The following is a 13,565-nucleotide window of genomic DNA, read 5'->3' as shown; positions in this document are numbered from 1 at the left end:
CGAAACACTTTTAAAGCTTGTACTCTGGTGCCCTCGACAAGTTTGTCCACCCGTTTCCTTCATTAGATGCCATATTAAGGAGCACAGTTTTCCCCCATAAACAGACCAATGCTGGATTTGGCTATATATGTGAACACGCAAGCTCCAAGATACCTTATCTCGAAACACATTGAGCTGTTCTTCAATCAGTGTGTCCAGCCCTAGCACCGACGACCCAAAGCACTCTGTAGTGCAAGGTTCTGCAGTGGTGAGATCGCTCGCTGGGCCCTACCACCTTGGTGAAAGCTCGCTGCTACCCTCGGCCTAGATAGGCCTCAGGCGGGGTGACTGTCTTTTGTTTTTGTTTTTTTTTCACTTTAGAGTTCGAAACACTTTTAAAGCTTGTACTCTGGTCCCCTCGACAAGTTTGTCCACCCGCTTCCTTCAGTAGATGCCATTAGGGAACACAGTTTTCCCCCATAAACAGACCAATGAGCTCAGTCCAGGGGTCAAATCTGAGGTTCAGTCAGTTGACAGAGAGTTTACCGAAGACAGAGTTCTCCACACTTCCAAAGGCCATAGAAAATGAGTGAGGGGATCCAACCTCAAGCTAACTTAGCACCCAGAAACATCAACACTTATAGGTATATGAAAGGACAGTTGATGTAATTTGAAGGTTCTGATTGGTTCACAGTACAAATAATTCTAGCGACGTCCAACACGATGTTCTGTTCTTTACGTAAATGTGGTTATTTTAAGGCAACATGTTTGACACACCAAGTTCTCGTCCATAAGCAGCTATCATAAGGGTAACGGGTGGCCAATTACACCGACAGAAAAGCACTTTACGTTTTTCTGCCAGCTCTTTTTATTTCTCGAAAACATAGAGGCCACACCCCCTTCAGTACCTGTACTCTGGTACCTTTGACAAGTGTGCCCGCCCCCTTCCGCTGGGCCCTACCGCCTTGGTGAAAGCTCGCTGCTACCCGAGGCGTACATAGGCCTCGGGCGGGACAACAGGCTCGTGCTTGTTAAGGCAGCACATATACTAAAATTGGATCGATACAGAGAAGATTAGCATGGCCCCTGCGAAAGGATGACACGCAAATCCGTGAAGCGCTCCATCTTGTTGCAGGTTTGATCGACCCTCCTTCACAGAACTTGATGCATCCTCTCTTGCTCCTCTTTTTTTTTTTTTTTTTTAACTGTAGAGATCAAAACACTTTTAAAGCTTGTACTCTGGTGCCCTCGACAAGTTTGTCCACCCGTTTCCTTCATTAGATGCCATATTAAGGAGCACAGTTTTCCCCCATAAACAGACCAATGCTGGATTTGGCTATATATGTGAACACGCAAGCTCCAAGATACCTTATCTCGAAACACATTGAGCTGTTCTTCAATCAGTGTGTCCAGCCCTAGCACCGACGACCCAAAGCACTCTGTAGTGCAAGGTTCTGCAGTGGTGAGATCGCTCGCTGGGCCCTACCACCTTGGTGAAAGCTCGCTGCTACCCTCGGCCTAGATAGGCCTCAGGCGGGGTGACTGTCTTTTGTTTTTGTTTTTTTTCACTTTAGAGTTCGAAACACTTTTAAAGCTTGTACTCTGGTCCCCTCGACAAGTTTGTCCACCCGCTTCCTTCAGTAGATGCCATTAGGGAACACAGTTTTCCCCCATAAACAGACCAATGAGCTCAGTCCAGGGGTCAAATCTGAGGTTCAGTCAGTTGACAGAGAGTTTACCGAAGACAGAGTTCTCCACACTTCCAAAGGCCATAGAAAATGAGTGAGGGGATCCAACCTCAAGCTAACTTAGCACCCAGAAACATCAACACTTATAGGTATATGAAAGGACAGTTGATGTAATTTGAAGGTTCTGATTGGTTCACAGTACAAATAATTCTAGCGACGTCCAACACGATGTTCTGTTCTTTACGTAAATGTGGTTATTTTAAGGCAACATGTTTGACACACCAAGTTCTCGTCCATAAGCAGCTATCATAAGGGTAACGGGTGGCCAATTACACCGACAGAAAAGCACTTTACGTTTTTCTGCCAGCTCTTTTTATTTCTCGAAAACATAGAGGCCACACCCCCTTCAGTACCTGTACTCTGGTACCTTTGACAAGTGTGCCCGCCCCCTTCCTTCAGATCGCCCGCTGGGCCCTACCGCCTTGGTGAAAGCTCGCTGCTACCCGAGGCGTACATAGGCCTCGGGTGGGACAACAGGCTCGTGCTTGCTAAGGCAGCACATATACTAAAATTGGATCGATACAGAGAAGATTAGCATGGCCCCTGCGAAAGGATGACACGCAAATCCGTGAAGCGCTCCATCTTGTTGCAGGTTTGATCGACCCTCCTTCACAGAACTTGATGCATCCTCTCTTGCTCCTCTTTTTTTTTTTTAACTGTAGAGATCAAAACACTTTTAAAGCTTGTACTCTGGTGCCCTCGACAAGTTTGTCCACCCGTTTCCTTCATTAGATGCCATATTAAGGAGCACAGTTTTCCCCCATAAACAGACCAATGCTGGATTTGGCTATATATGTGAACACGCAAGCTCCAAGATACCTTATCTCGAAACACATTGAGCTGTTCTTCAATCAGTGTGTCCAGCCCTAGCACCAACGACCCAAAGCACTCTGTAGTGCAAGGTTCTGCAGTGGTGAGATCGCTCGCTGGGCCCTACCACCTTGGTGAAAGCTCGCTGCTACCCGAGGCCTAGATAGGCCTCAGGCGGAGCTACGGTCTTTTGTTTTTGTTTTTTTCACTGTAGAGTTCGAAACACTTTTAAAGCTTGTACTCTGGTCCCCTCGACAAGTTTGTCCACCCGCTTCCTTCAGTAGATGCCATTAGGGAACACAGTTTTCCCCCATAAACAGACCAATGAGCTCAGTCCAGGGGTCAAATCTGAGGTTCAGTCAGTTGACAGAGAGTTTACCGAAGACAGAGTTCTCCACACTTCCAAAGGCCATAGAAAATGAGTGAGGGGATCCAACCTCAAGCTAACTTAGCACCCAGAAACATCAACACTTATAGGTATATGAAAGGACAGTTGATGTAATTTAAAGGTTCTGATTGGTTCACAGTACAAATAATTCTAGCGACGTCCAACACGATGTTCTGTTCTTTACGTAAATGTGGTTATTTTAAGGCAACATGTTTGACACACCAAGTTCTCGTCCATAAGCAGCTATCATAAGGGTAACGGGTGGCCAATTACACCGACAGAAAAGCACTTTACGTTTTTCTGCCAGCTCTTTTTATTTCTCGAAAACATAGAGGCCACACCCCCTTCAGTACCTGTACTCTGGTACCTTTGACAAGTGTGCCCGCCCCCTTCCGCTGGGCCCTACCGCCTTGGTGAAAGCTCGCTGCTACCCGAGGCGTACATAGGCCTCGGGCGGGACGACAGGCTCGTGCTTGTTAAGGCAGCACATATACTAAAATTGGATCGATACAGAGAAGATTAGCATGGCCCCTGCGAAAGGATGACACGCAAATCCGTGAAGCGCTCCATCTTGTTGCAGGTTTGATCGACCCTCCTTCACAGAACTTGATGCATCCTCTCTTGCTCCTCTTTTTTTTTTTTTAACTGTAGAGATCAAAACACTTTTAAAGCTTGTACTCTGGTGCCCTCGACAAGTTTGTCCACCCGTTTCCTTCATTAGATGCCATATTAAGGAGCACAGTTTTCCCCCATAAACAGACCAATGCTGGATTTGGCTATATATGTGAACACGCAAGCTCCAAGATACCTTATCTCGAAACACATTGAGCTGTTCTTCAATCAGTGTGTCCAGCCCTAGCACCGACGACCCAAAGCACTCTGTAGTGCAAGGTTCTGCAGTGGTGAGATCGCTCGCTGGGCCCTACCACCTTGGTGAAAGCTCGCTGCTACCCTCGGCCTAGATAGGCCTCAGGCGGGGTGACTGTCTTTTGTTTTTGTTTTTTTTCACTTTAGAGTTCGAAACACTTTTAAAGCTTGTACTCTGGTCCCCTCGACAAGTTTGTCCACCCGCTTCCTTCAGTAGATGCCATTAGGGAACACAGTTTTCCCCCATAAACAGACCAATGAGCTCAGTCCAGGGGTCAAATCTGAGGTTCAGTCAGTTGACAGAGAGTTTACCGAAGACAGAGTTCTCCACACTTCCAAAGGCCATAGAAAATGAGTGAGGGGATCCAACCTCAAGCTAACTTAGCACCCAGAAACATCAACACTTATAGGTATATGAAAGGACAGTTGATGTAATTTAAAGGTTCTGATTGGTTCACAGTACAAATAATTCTAGCGACGTCCAACACGATGTTCTGTTCTTTACGTAAATGTGGTTATTTTAAGGCAACATGTTTGACACACCAAGTTCTCGTTCATAAGCAGCTATCATAAGGGTAACGGGTGGCCAATTACACCGACAGAAAAGCACTTTACGTTTTTCTGCCAGCTCTTTTTATTTCTCGAAAACATAGAGGCCACACCCCCTTCAGTACCTGTACTCTGGTACCTTTGACAAGTGTGCCCGCACCCTTCCTTCAGATCGCCCGCTGGGCCCTACCGCCTTGGTGAAAGCTCGCTGCTACCCGAGGCGTACATAGGCCTCGGGTGGGACAACAGGCTCGTGCTTGCTAAGGCAGCACATATACTAAAATTGGATCGATACAGAGAAGATTAGCATGGCCCCTGCGAAAGGATGACACGCAAATCCGTGAAGCGCTCCATCTTGTTGCAGGTTTGATCGACCCTCCTTCACAGAACTTGATGCATCCTCTCTTGCTCCTCTTTTCTTTTTTAACTGTAGAGATCAAAACACTTTTAAAGCTTGTACTCTGGTGCCCTCGACAAGTTTGTCCACCCGTTTCCTTCATTAGATGCCATATTAAGGAGCACAGTTTTCCCCCATAAACAGACCAATGCTGGATTTGGCTATATATGTGAACACGCAAGCTCTAAGATACCTTATCTCGAAACACATTGAGCTGTTCTTCAATCAGTGTGTCCAGCCCTAGCACCGACGACCCAAAGCACTCTGTAGTGCAAGGTTCTGCAGTGGTGAGATCGCTCGCTGGGCCCTACCACCTTGGTGAAAGCTCGCTGCTACCCGAGGGCTAGATAGGCCTCAGGCGGAGCTACGGTCTTTTGTTTTTGTTTTTTTTCACTGTAGAGTTCGAAACACTTTTAAAGCTTGTACTCTGGTCCCCTCGACAAGTTTGTCCACCCGCTTCCTTCAGTAGATGCCATTAGGGAACACAGTTTTCCCCCATAAAGAGACCAATGAGCTCAGTCCAGGGGTCAAATCTGAGGTTCAGTCAGTTGACAGAGAGTTTACCAAAGACAGAGTTCTCCACACTTCCAAAGGCCATAGAAAATGAGTGAGGGGATCCAACCTCAAGCTAACTTAGCACCCAGAAACATCAACACTTATAGGTATATGAAAGGACAGTTGATGTAATTTGAAGGTTCTGATTGGTTCACAGTACAAATAATTCTAGCGACGTCCAACACGATGTTCTGTTCTTTACGTAAATGTGGTTATTTTAAGGCAACATGTTTGACACACCAAGTTCTCGTCCATAAGCAGCTATCATAAGGGTAACGGGTGGCCAATTACACCGACAGAAAAGCACTTTACGTTTTTCTGCCAGCTCTTTTTATTTCTCGAAAACATAGAGGCCACACCCCCTTCAGTACCTGTACTCTGGTACCTTTGACAAGTGTGCCCGCCCCCTTCCGCTGGGCCCTACCGCCTTGGTGAAAGCTCGCTGCTACCCGAGGCGTACATAGGCCTCGGGCGGGACGACAGGCTCGTGCTTGCTAAGGCAGCACATATACTAAAATTGGATCGATACAGAGAAGATTAGCATGGCCCCTGCGAAAGGATGACACGCAAATCCGTGAAGCGCTCCATCTTGTTGCAGGTTTGATCGACCCTCCTTCACAGAACTTGATGCATCCTCTCTTGCTCCTCTTTTTTTTTTTTTTTTAACTGTAGAGATCAAAACACTTTTAAAGCTTGTACTCTGGTGCCCTCGACAAGTTTGTCCACCCGTTTCCTTCATTAGATGCCATATTAAGGAGCACAGTTTTCCCCCATAAACAGACCAATGCTGGATTTGGCTATATATGTGAACACGCAAGCTCCAAGATACCTTATCTCGAAACACATTGAGCTGTTCTTCAATCAGTGTGTCCAGCCCTAGCACCGACGACCCAAAGCACTCTGTAGTGCAAGGTTCTGCAGTGGTGAGATCGCTCGCTGGGCCCTACCACCTTGGTGAAAGCTCGCTGCTACCCGCAGCCTAGATAGGCCTCAGGCGGAACTACGGTCTTTTGTTTTTGTTTTTTTTCACTGTAGAGTTCGAAACACTTTTAAAGCTTGTACTCTGGTCCCCTCGACAAGTTTGTCCACCCGCTTCCTTCAGTAGATGCCATTAGGGAACACAGTTTTCCCCCATAAAGAGACCAATGAGCTCAGTCCAGGGGTCAAATCTGAGGTTCAGTCAGTTGACAGAGAGTTTACCGAAGACAGAGTTCTCCACACTTCCAAAGGCCATAGAAAATGAGTGAGGGGATCCAACCTCAAGCTAACTTAGCACCCAGAAACATCAACACTTATAGGTATATGAAAGGACAGTTGATGTAATTTGAAGGTTCTGATTGGTTCACAGTACAAATAATTCTAGCGACGTCCAACACGATGTTCTGTTCTTTACGTAAATGTGGTTATTTTAAGGCAACATGTTTGACACACCAAGTTCTCGTCCATAAGCAGCTATCATAAGGGTAACGGGTGGCCAATTACACCGACAGAAAAGCACTTTACGTTTTTCTGCCAGCTCTTTTTATTTCTCGAAAACATAGAGGCCACACCCCCTTCAGTACCTGTACTCTGGTACCTTTGACAAGTGTGCCCGCCCCCTTCCGCTGGGCCCTACCGCCTTGGTGAAAGCTCGCTGCTACCCGAGGCGTACATAGGCCTCGGGCGGGACGACAGGCTCGTGCTTGCTAAGGCAGCACATATACTAAAATTGGATCGATACAGAGAAGATTAGCATGGCCCCTGCGAAAGGATGACACGCAAATCCGTGAAGCGCTCCATCTTGTTGCAGGTTTGATCGACCCTCCTTCACAGAACTTGATGCATCCTCTCTTGCTCCTCTTTTTTTTTTTTTTTAACTGTAGAGATCAAAACACTTTTAAAGCTTGTACTCTGGTGCCCTCGACAAGTTTGTCCACCCGTTTCCTTCATTAGATGCCATATTAAGGAGCACAGTTTTCCCCCATAAACAGACCAATGCTGGATTTGGCTATATATGTGAACACGCAAGCTCCAAGATACCTTATCTCGAAACACATTGAGCTGTTCTTCAATCAGTGTGTCCAGCCCTAGCACCGACGACCCAAAGCACTCTGTAGTGCAAGGTTCTGCAGTGGTGAGATCGCTCGCTGGGCCCTACCACCTTGGTGAAAGCTCGCTGCTACCCTCGGCCTAGATAGGCCTCAGGCGGAGTGACTGTCTTTTGTTTTTGTTTTTTTTCACTTTAGAGTTCGAAACACTTTTAAAGCTTGTACTCTGGTCCCCTCGACAAGTTTGTCCACCCGCTTCCTTCAGTAGATGCCATTAGGGAACACAGTTTTCCCCCATAAACAGACCAATGAGCTCAGTCCAGGGGTCAAATCTGAGGTTCAGTCAGTTGACAGAGAGTTTACCGAAGACAGAGTTCTCCACACTTCCAAAGGCCATAGAAAATGAGTGAGGGGATCCAACCTCAAGCTAACTTAGCACCCAGAAACATCAACACTTATAGGTATATGAAAGGACAGTTGATGTAATTTAAAGGTTCTGATTGGTTCACAGTACAAATAATTCTAGCGACGTCCAACACGATGTTCTGTTCTTTACGTAAATGTGGTTATTTTAAGGCAACATGTTTGACACACCAAGTTCTCGTCCATAAGCAGCTATCATAAGGGTAACGGGTGGCCAATTACACCGACAGAAAAGCACTTTACGTTTTTCTGCCAGCTCTTTTTATTTCTCGAAAACATAGAGGCCACACCCCCTTCAGTACCTGTACTCTGGTACCTTTGACAAGTGTGCCCGCCCCCTTCCTTCAGATCGCCCGCTGGGCCCTACCGCCTTGGTGAAAGCTCGCTGCTACCCGAGGCGTACATAGGCCTCGGGTGGGACAACAGGCTCGTGCTTGCTAAGGCAGCACATATACTAAAATTGGATCGATACAGAGAAGATTAGCATGGCCCCTGCGAAAGGATGACACGCAAATCCGTGAAGCGCTCCATCTTGTTGCAGGTTTGATCGACCCTCCTTCACAGAACTTGATGCATCCTCTCTTGCTCCTCTTTTTTTTTTTTTTAACTGTAGAGATCAAAACACTTTTAAAGCTTGTACTCTGGTGCCCTCGACAAGTTTGTCCACCCGTTTCCTTCATTAGATGCCATATTAAGGAGCACAGTTTTCCCCCATAAACAGACCAATGCTGGATTTGGCTATATATGTGAACACGCAAGCTCCAAGATACCTTATCTCGAAACACATTGAGCTGTTCTTCAATCAGTGTGTCCAGCCCTAGCACCGACGACCCAAAGCACTCTGTAGTGCAAGGTTCTGCAGTGGTGAGATCGCTCGCTGGGCCCTACCACCTTGGTGAAAGCTCGCTGCTACCCTCGGCCTAGATAGGCCTCAGGCGGAGTGACTGTCTTTTGTTTTTGTTTTTTTCACTGTAGAGTTCGAAACACTTTTAAAGCTTGTACTCTGGTCCCCTCGACAAGTTTGTCCACCCGCTTCCTTCAGTAGATGCCATTAGGGAACACAGTTTTCCCCCATAAACAGACCAATGAGCTCAGTCCAGGGGTCAAATCTGAGGTTCAGTCAGTTGACAGAGAGTTTACCGAAGACAGAGTTCTCCACACTTCCAAAGGCCATAGAAAATGAGTGAGGGGATCCAACCTCAAGCTAACTTAGCACCCAGAAACATCAACACTTATAGGTATATGAAAGGACAGTTGATGTAATTTAAAGGTTCTGATTGGTTCACAGTACAAATAATTCTAGCGACGTCCAACACGATGTTCTGTTCTTTACGTAAATGTGGTTATTTTAAGGCAACATGTTTGACACACCAAGTTCTCGTCCATAAGCAGCTATCATAAGGGTAACGGGTGGCCAATTACACCGACAGAAAAGCACTTTACGTTTTTCTGCCAGCTCTTTTTATTTCTCGAAAACATAGAGGCCACACCCCCTTCAGTACCTGTACTCTGGTACCTTTGACAAGTGTGCCCGCCCCCTTCCGCTGGGCCCTACCGCCTTGGTGAAAGCTCGCTGCTACCCGAGGCGTACATAGGCCTCGGGCGGGACGACAGGCTCGTGCTTGCTAAGGCAGCACATATACTAAAATTGGATCGATACAGAGAAGATTAGCATGGCCCCTGCGAAAGGATGACACGCAAATCCGTGAAGCGCTCCATCTTGTTGCAGGTTTGATCGACCCTCCTTCACAGAACTTGATGCATCCTCTCTTGCTCCTCTTTTTTTTTTTTTTTTTAACTGTAGAGATCAAAACACTTTTAAAGCTTGTACTCTGGTGCCCTCGACAAGTTTGTCCACCCGTTTCCTTCATTAGATGCCATATTAAGGAGCACAGTTTTCCCCCATAAACAGACCAATGCTGGATTTGGCTATATATGTGAACACGCAAGCTCCAAGATACCTTATCTCGAAACACATTGAGCTGTTCTTCAATCAGTGTGTCCAGCCCTAGCACCGACGACCCAAAGCACTCTGTAGTGCAAGGTTCTGCAGTGGTGAGATCGCTCGCTGGGCCCTACCACCTTGGTGAAAGCTCGCTGCTACCCTCGGCCTAGATAGGCCTCAGGCGGAGCTACGGTCTTTTGTTTTTGTTTTTTTTCACTGTAGAGTTCGAAACACTTTTAAAGCTTGTACTCTGGTCCCCTCGACAAGTTTGTCCACCCGCTTCCTTCAGTAGATGCCATTAGGGAACACAGTTTTCCCCCATAAACAGACCAATGAGCTCAGTCCAGGGGTCAAATCTGAGGTTCAGTCAGTTGACAGAGAGTTTACCGAAGACAGAGTTCTCCACACTTCCAAAGGCCATAGAAAATGAGTGAGGGGATCCAACCTCAAGCTAACTTAGCACCCAGAAACATCAACACTTATAGGTATATGAAAGGACAGTTGATGTAATTTAAAGGTTCTGATTGGTTCACAGTACAAATAATTCTAGCGACGTCCAACACGATGTTCTGTTCTTTACGTAAATGTGGTTATTTTAAGGCAACATGTTTGACACACCAAGTTCTCGTCCATAAGCAGCTATCATAAGGGTAACGGGTGGCCAATTACACCGACAGAAAAGCACTTTACGTTTTTCTGCCAGCTCTTTTTATTTCTCGAAAACATAGAGGCCACACCCCCTTCAGTACCTGTACTCTGGTACCTTTGACAAGTGTGCCCGCCCCCTTCCGCTGGGCCCTACCGCCTTGGTGAAAGCTCGCTGCTACCCGAGGCGTACATAGGCCTCGGGCGGGACAACAGGCTCGTGCTTGTTAAGGCAGCACATATACTAAAATTGGATCGATACAGAGAAGATTAGCATGGCCCCTGCGAAAGGATGACACGCAAATCCGTGAAGCGCTCCATCTTGTTGCAGGTTTGATCGACCCTCCTTCACAGAACTTGATGCATCCTCTCTTGCTCCTCTTTTCTTTTTTAACTGTAGAGATCAAAACACTTTTAAAGCTTGTACTCTGGTGCCCTCGACAAGTTTGTCCACCCGTTTCCTTCATTAGATGCCATATTAAGGAGCACAGTTTTCCCCCATAAACAGACCAATGCTGGATTTGGCTATATATGTGAACACGCAAGCTCCAAGATACCTTATCTCGAAACACATTGAGCTGTTCTTCAATCAGTGTGTCCAGCCCTAGCACCGACGACCCAAAGCACTCTGTAGTGCAAGGTTCTGCAGTGGTGAGATCGCTCGCTGGGCCCTACCACCTTGGTGAAAGCTCGCTGCTACCCTCGGCCTAGATAGGCCTCAGGCGGGGTGACTGTCTTTTGTTTTTGTTTTTTTTCACTTTAGAGTTCGAAACACTTTTAAAGCTTGTACTCTGGTCCCCTCGACAAGTTTGTCCACCCGCTTCCTTCAGTAGATGCCATTAGGGAACACAGTTTTCCCCCATAAACAGACCAATGAGCTCAGTCCAGGGGTCAAATCTGAGGTTCAGTCAGTTGACAGAGAGTTTACCGAAGACAGAGTTCTCCACACTTCCAAAGGCCATAGAAAATGAGTGAGGGGATCCAACCTCAAGCTAACTTAGCACCCAGAAACATCAACACTTATAGGTATATGAAAGGACAGTTGATGTAATTTAAAGGTTCTGATTGGTTCACAGTACAAATAATTCTAGCGACGTCCAACACGATGTTCTGTTCTTTACGTAAATGTGGTTATTTTAAGGCAACATGTTTGACACACCAAGTTCTCGTCCATAAGCAGCTATCATAAGGGTAACGGGTGGCCAATTACACCGACAGAAAAGCACTTTACGTTTTTCTGCCAGCTCTTTTTATTTCTCGAAAACATAGAGGCCACACCCCCTTCAGTACCTGTACTCTGGTACCTTTGACAAGTGTGCCCGCCCCCTTCCTTCAGATCGCCCGCTGGGCCCTACCGCCTTGGTGAAAGCTCGCTGCTACCCGAGGCGTACATAGGCCTCGGGTGGGACAACAGGCTCGTGCTTGCTAAGGCAGCACATATACTAAAATTGGATCGATACAGAGAAGATTAGCATGGCCCCTGCGAAAGGATGACACGCAAATCCGTGAAGCGCTCCATCTTGTTGCAGGTTTGATCGACCCTCCTTCACAGAACTTGATGCATCCTCTCTTGCTCCTCTTTTTTTTTTTAACTGTAGAGATCAAAACACTTTTAAAGCTTGTACTCTGGTGCCCTCGACAAGTTTGTCCACCCGTTTCCTTCATTAGATGCCATATTAAGGAGCACAGTTTTCCCCCATAAACAGACCAATGCTGGATTTGGCTATATATGTGAACACGCAAGCTCCAAGATACCTTATCTCGAAACACATTGAGCTGTTCTTCAATCAGTGTGTCCAGCCCTAGCACCAACGACCCAAAGCACTCTGTAGTGCAAGGTTCTGCAGTGGTGAGATCGCTCGCTGGGCCCTACCACCTTGGTGAAAGCTCGCTGCTACCCGCGGCCTAGATAGGCCTCAGGTGGAGCTACGGTCTTTTGTTTTTGTTTTTTTCACTGTAGAGTTCGAAACACTTTTAAAGCTTGTACTCTGGTCCCCTCGACAAGTTTGTCCACCCGCTTCCTTCAGTAGATGCCATTAGGGAACACAGTTTTCCCCCATAAAGAGACCAATGAGCTCAGTCCAGGGGTCAAATCTGAGGTTCAGTCAGTTGACAGAGAGTTTACCGAAGACAGAGTTCTCCACACTTCCAAAGGCCATAGAAAATGAGTGAGGGGATCCAACCTCAAGCTAACTTAGCACCCAGAAACATCAACACTTATAGGTATATGAAAGGACAGTTGATGTAATTTAAAGGTTCTGATTGGTTCACAGTACAAATAATTCTAGCGACGTCCAACACGATGTTCTGTTCTTTACGTAAATGTGGTTATTTTAAGGCAACATGTTTGACACACCAAGTTCTCGTCCATAAGCAGCTATCATAAGGGTAACGGGTGGCCAATTACACCGACAGAAAAGCACTTTACGTTTTTCTGCCAGCTCTTTTTATTTCTCGAAAACATAGAGGCCACACCCCCTTCAGTACCTGTACTCTGGTACCTTTGACAAGTGTGCCCGCCCCCTTCCTTCAGATCGCCCGCTGGGCCCTACCGCCTTGGTGAAAGCTCGCTGCTACCCGAGGCGTACATAGGCCTCGGGTGGGACAACAGGCTCGTGCTTGCTAAGGCAGCACATATACTAAAATTGGATCGATACAGAGAAGATTAGCATGGCCCCTGCGAAAGGATGACACGCAAATCCGTGAAGCGCTCCATCTTGTTGCAGGTTTGATCGACCCTCCTTCACAGAACTTGATGCATCCTCTCTTGCTCCTCTTTTCTTTTTTTTTTCTTTTTTTAACTGTAGAGATCAAAACACTTTTAAAGCTTGTACTCTGGTGCCCTCGACAAGTTTGTCCACCCGTTTCCTTCATTAGATGCCATATTAAGGAGCACAGTTTTCCCCCATAAACAGACCAATGCTGGATTTGGCTATATATGTGAACACGCAAGCTCCAAGATACCTTATCTCGAAACACATTGAGCTGTTCTTCAATCAGTGTGTCCAGCCCTAGCACCGACGACCCAAAGCACTCTGTAGTGCAAGGTTCTGCAGTGGTGAGATCGCTCGCTGGGCCCTACCACCTTGGTGAAAGCTCGCTGCTACCCGAGGCCTAGATAGGCCTCAGGCGGGGTGACTGTCTTTTGTTTTTGTTTTTTTTCACTTTAGAGTTCGAAACACTTTTAAAGCTTGTACTCTGGTCCCCTCGACAAGTTTGTCCACCCGCTTCC

At 46.8% G+C, this 13,565-nt stretch overlaps 11 non-coding genes across 11 annotated transcripts; all 11 read left to right on the top strand.

Moving 5' to 3' along the window:
- Positions 1-1,003: 1,003 nt before the first annotated feature.
- On the top strand, positions 1,004-1,110 carry LOC137005606 (U6 spliceosomal RNA). The gene has a single exon (XR_010892349.1). It is a non-coding gene; the product is annotated as a U6 spliceosomal RNA (small nuclear RNA).
- Positions 1,111-2,208: 1,098 nt separating this feature from the next.
- On the top strand, positions 2,209-2,315 carry LOC137005634 (U6 spliceosomal RNA). Its single transcript, XR_010892374.1, has one exon. It is a non-coding gene; the product is annotated as a U6 spliceosomal RNA (small nuclear RNA).
- A 1,079-nt stretch (positions 2,316-3,394) lies between these two features.
- Positions 3,395-3,501, top strand: LOC137005605 (U6 spliceosomal RNA). The gene has a single exon (XR_010892348.1). It is a non-coding gene; the product is annotated as a U6 spliceosomal RNA (small nuclear RNA).
- A 1,093-nt stretch (positions 3,502-4,594) lies between these two features.
- Positions 4,595-4,701, top strand: LOC137005632 (U6 spliceosomal RNA). Its single transcript, XR_010892373.1, has one exon. It is a non-coding gene; the product is annotated as a U6 spliceosomal RNA (small nuclear RNA).
- A 1,079-nt stretch (positions 4,702-5,780) lies between these two features.
- On the top strand, positions 5,781-5,887 carry LOC137005630 (U6 spliceosomal RNA). Its single transcript, XR_010892371.1, has one exon. It is a non-coding gene; the product is annotated as a U6 spliceosomal RNA (small nuclear RNA).
- Positions 5,888-6,971: 1,084 nt separating this feature from the next.
- On the top strand, positions 6,972-7,078 carry LOC137005629 (U6 spliceosomal RNA). The gene has a single exon (XR_010892370.1). It is a non-coding gene; the product is annotated as a U6 spliceosomal RNA (small nuclear RNA).
- Positions 7,079-8,173: 1,095 nt separating this feature from the next.
- Positions 8,174-8,280, top strand: LOC137005628 (U6 spliceosomal RNA). The gene has a single exon (XR_010892369.1). It is a non-coding gene; the product is annotated as a U6 spliceosomal RNA (small nuclear RNA).
- Positions 8,281-9,361: 1,081 nt separating this feature from the next.
- Positions 9,362-9,468, top strand: LOC137005626 (U6 spliceosomal RNA). Its single transcript, XR_010892368.1, has one exon. It is a non-coding gene; the product is annotated as a U6 spliceosomal RNA (small nuclear RNA).
- A 1,085-nt stretch (positions 9,469-10,553) lies between these two features.
- LOC137005604 (U6 spliceosomal RNA) lies at positions 10,554-10,660 on the top strand. The gene has a single exon (XR_010892347.1). It is a non-coding gene; the product is annotated as a U6 spliceosomal RNA (small nuclear RNA).
- Positions 10,661-11,751: 1,091 nt separating this feature from the next.
- On the top strand, positions 11,752-11,858 carry LOC137005625 (U6 spliceosomal RNA). The gene has a single exon (XR_010892367.1). It is a non-coding gene; the product is annotated as a U6 spliceosomal RNA (small nuclear RNA).
- A 1,090-nt stretch (positions 11,859-12,948) lies between these two features.
- On the top strand, positions 12,949-13,055 carry LOC137005624 (U6 spliceosomal RNA). The gene has a single exon (XR_010892366.1). It is a non-coding gene; the product is annotated as a U6 spliceosomal RNA (small nuclear RNA).
- The last annotated feature ends 510 nt before the right edge of the window (positions 13,056-13,565 follow it).

The sequence above is a fragment of the Chanodichthys erythropterus genome, chromosome 17 (genome assembly GCF_024489055.1).
Source record: "Chanodichthys erythropterus isolate Z2021 chromosome 17, ASM2448905v1, whole genome shotgun sequence".
Classification (NCBI taxonomy): domain Eukaryota; kingdom Metazoa; phylum Chordata; class Actinopteri; order Cypriniformes; family Xenocyprididae; genus Chanodichthys; species Chanodichthys erythropterus.
The sequence above is the reverse complement of the archived record's forward strand: the minus strand, read 5'-3'. Positions and strand labels throughout refer to the sequence as shown.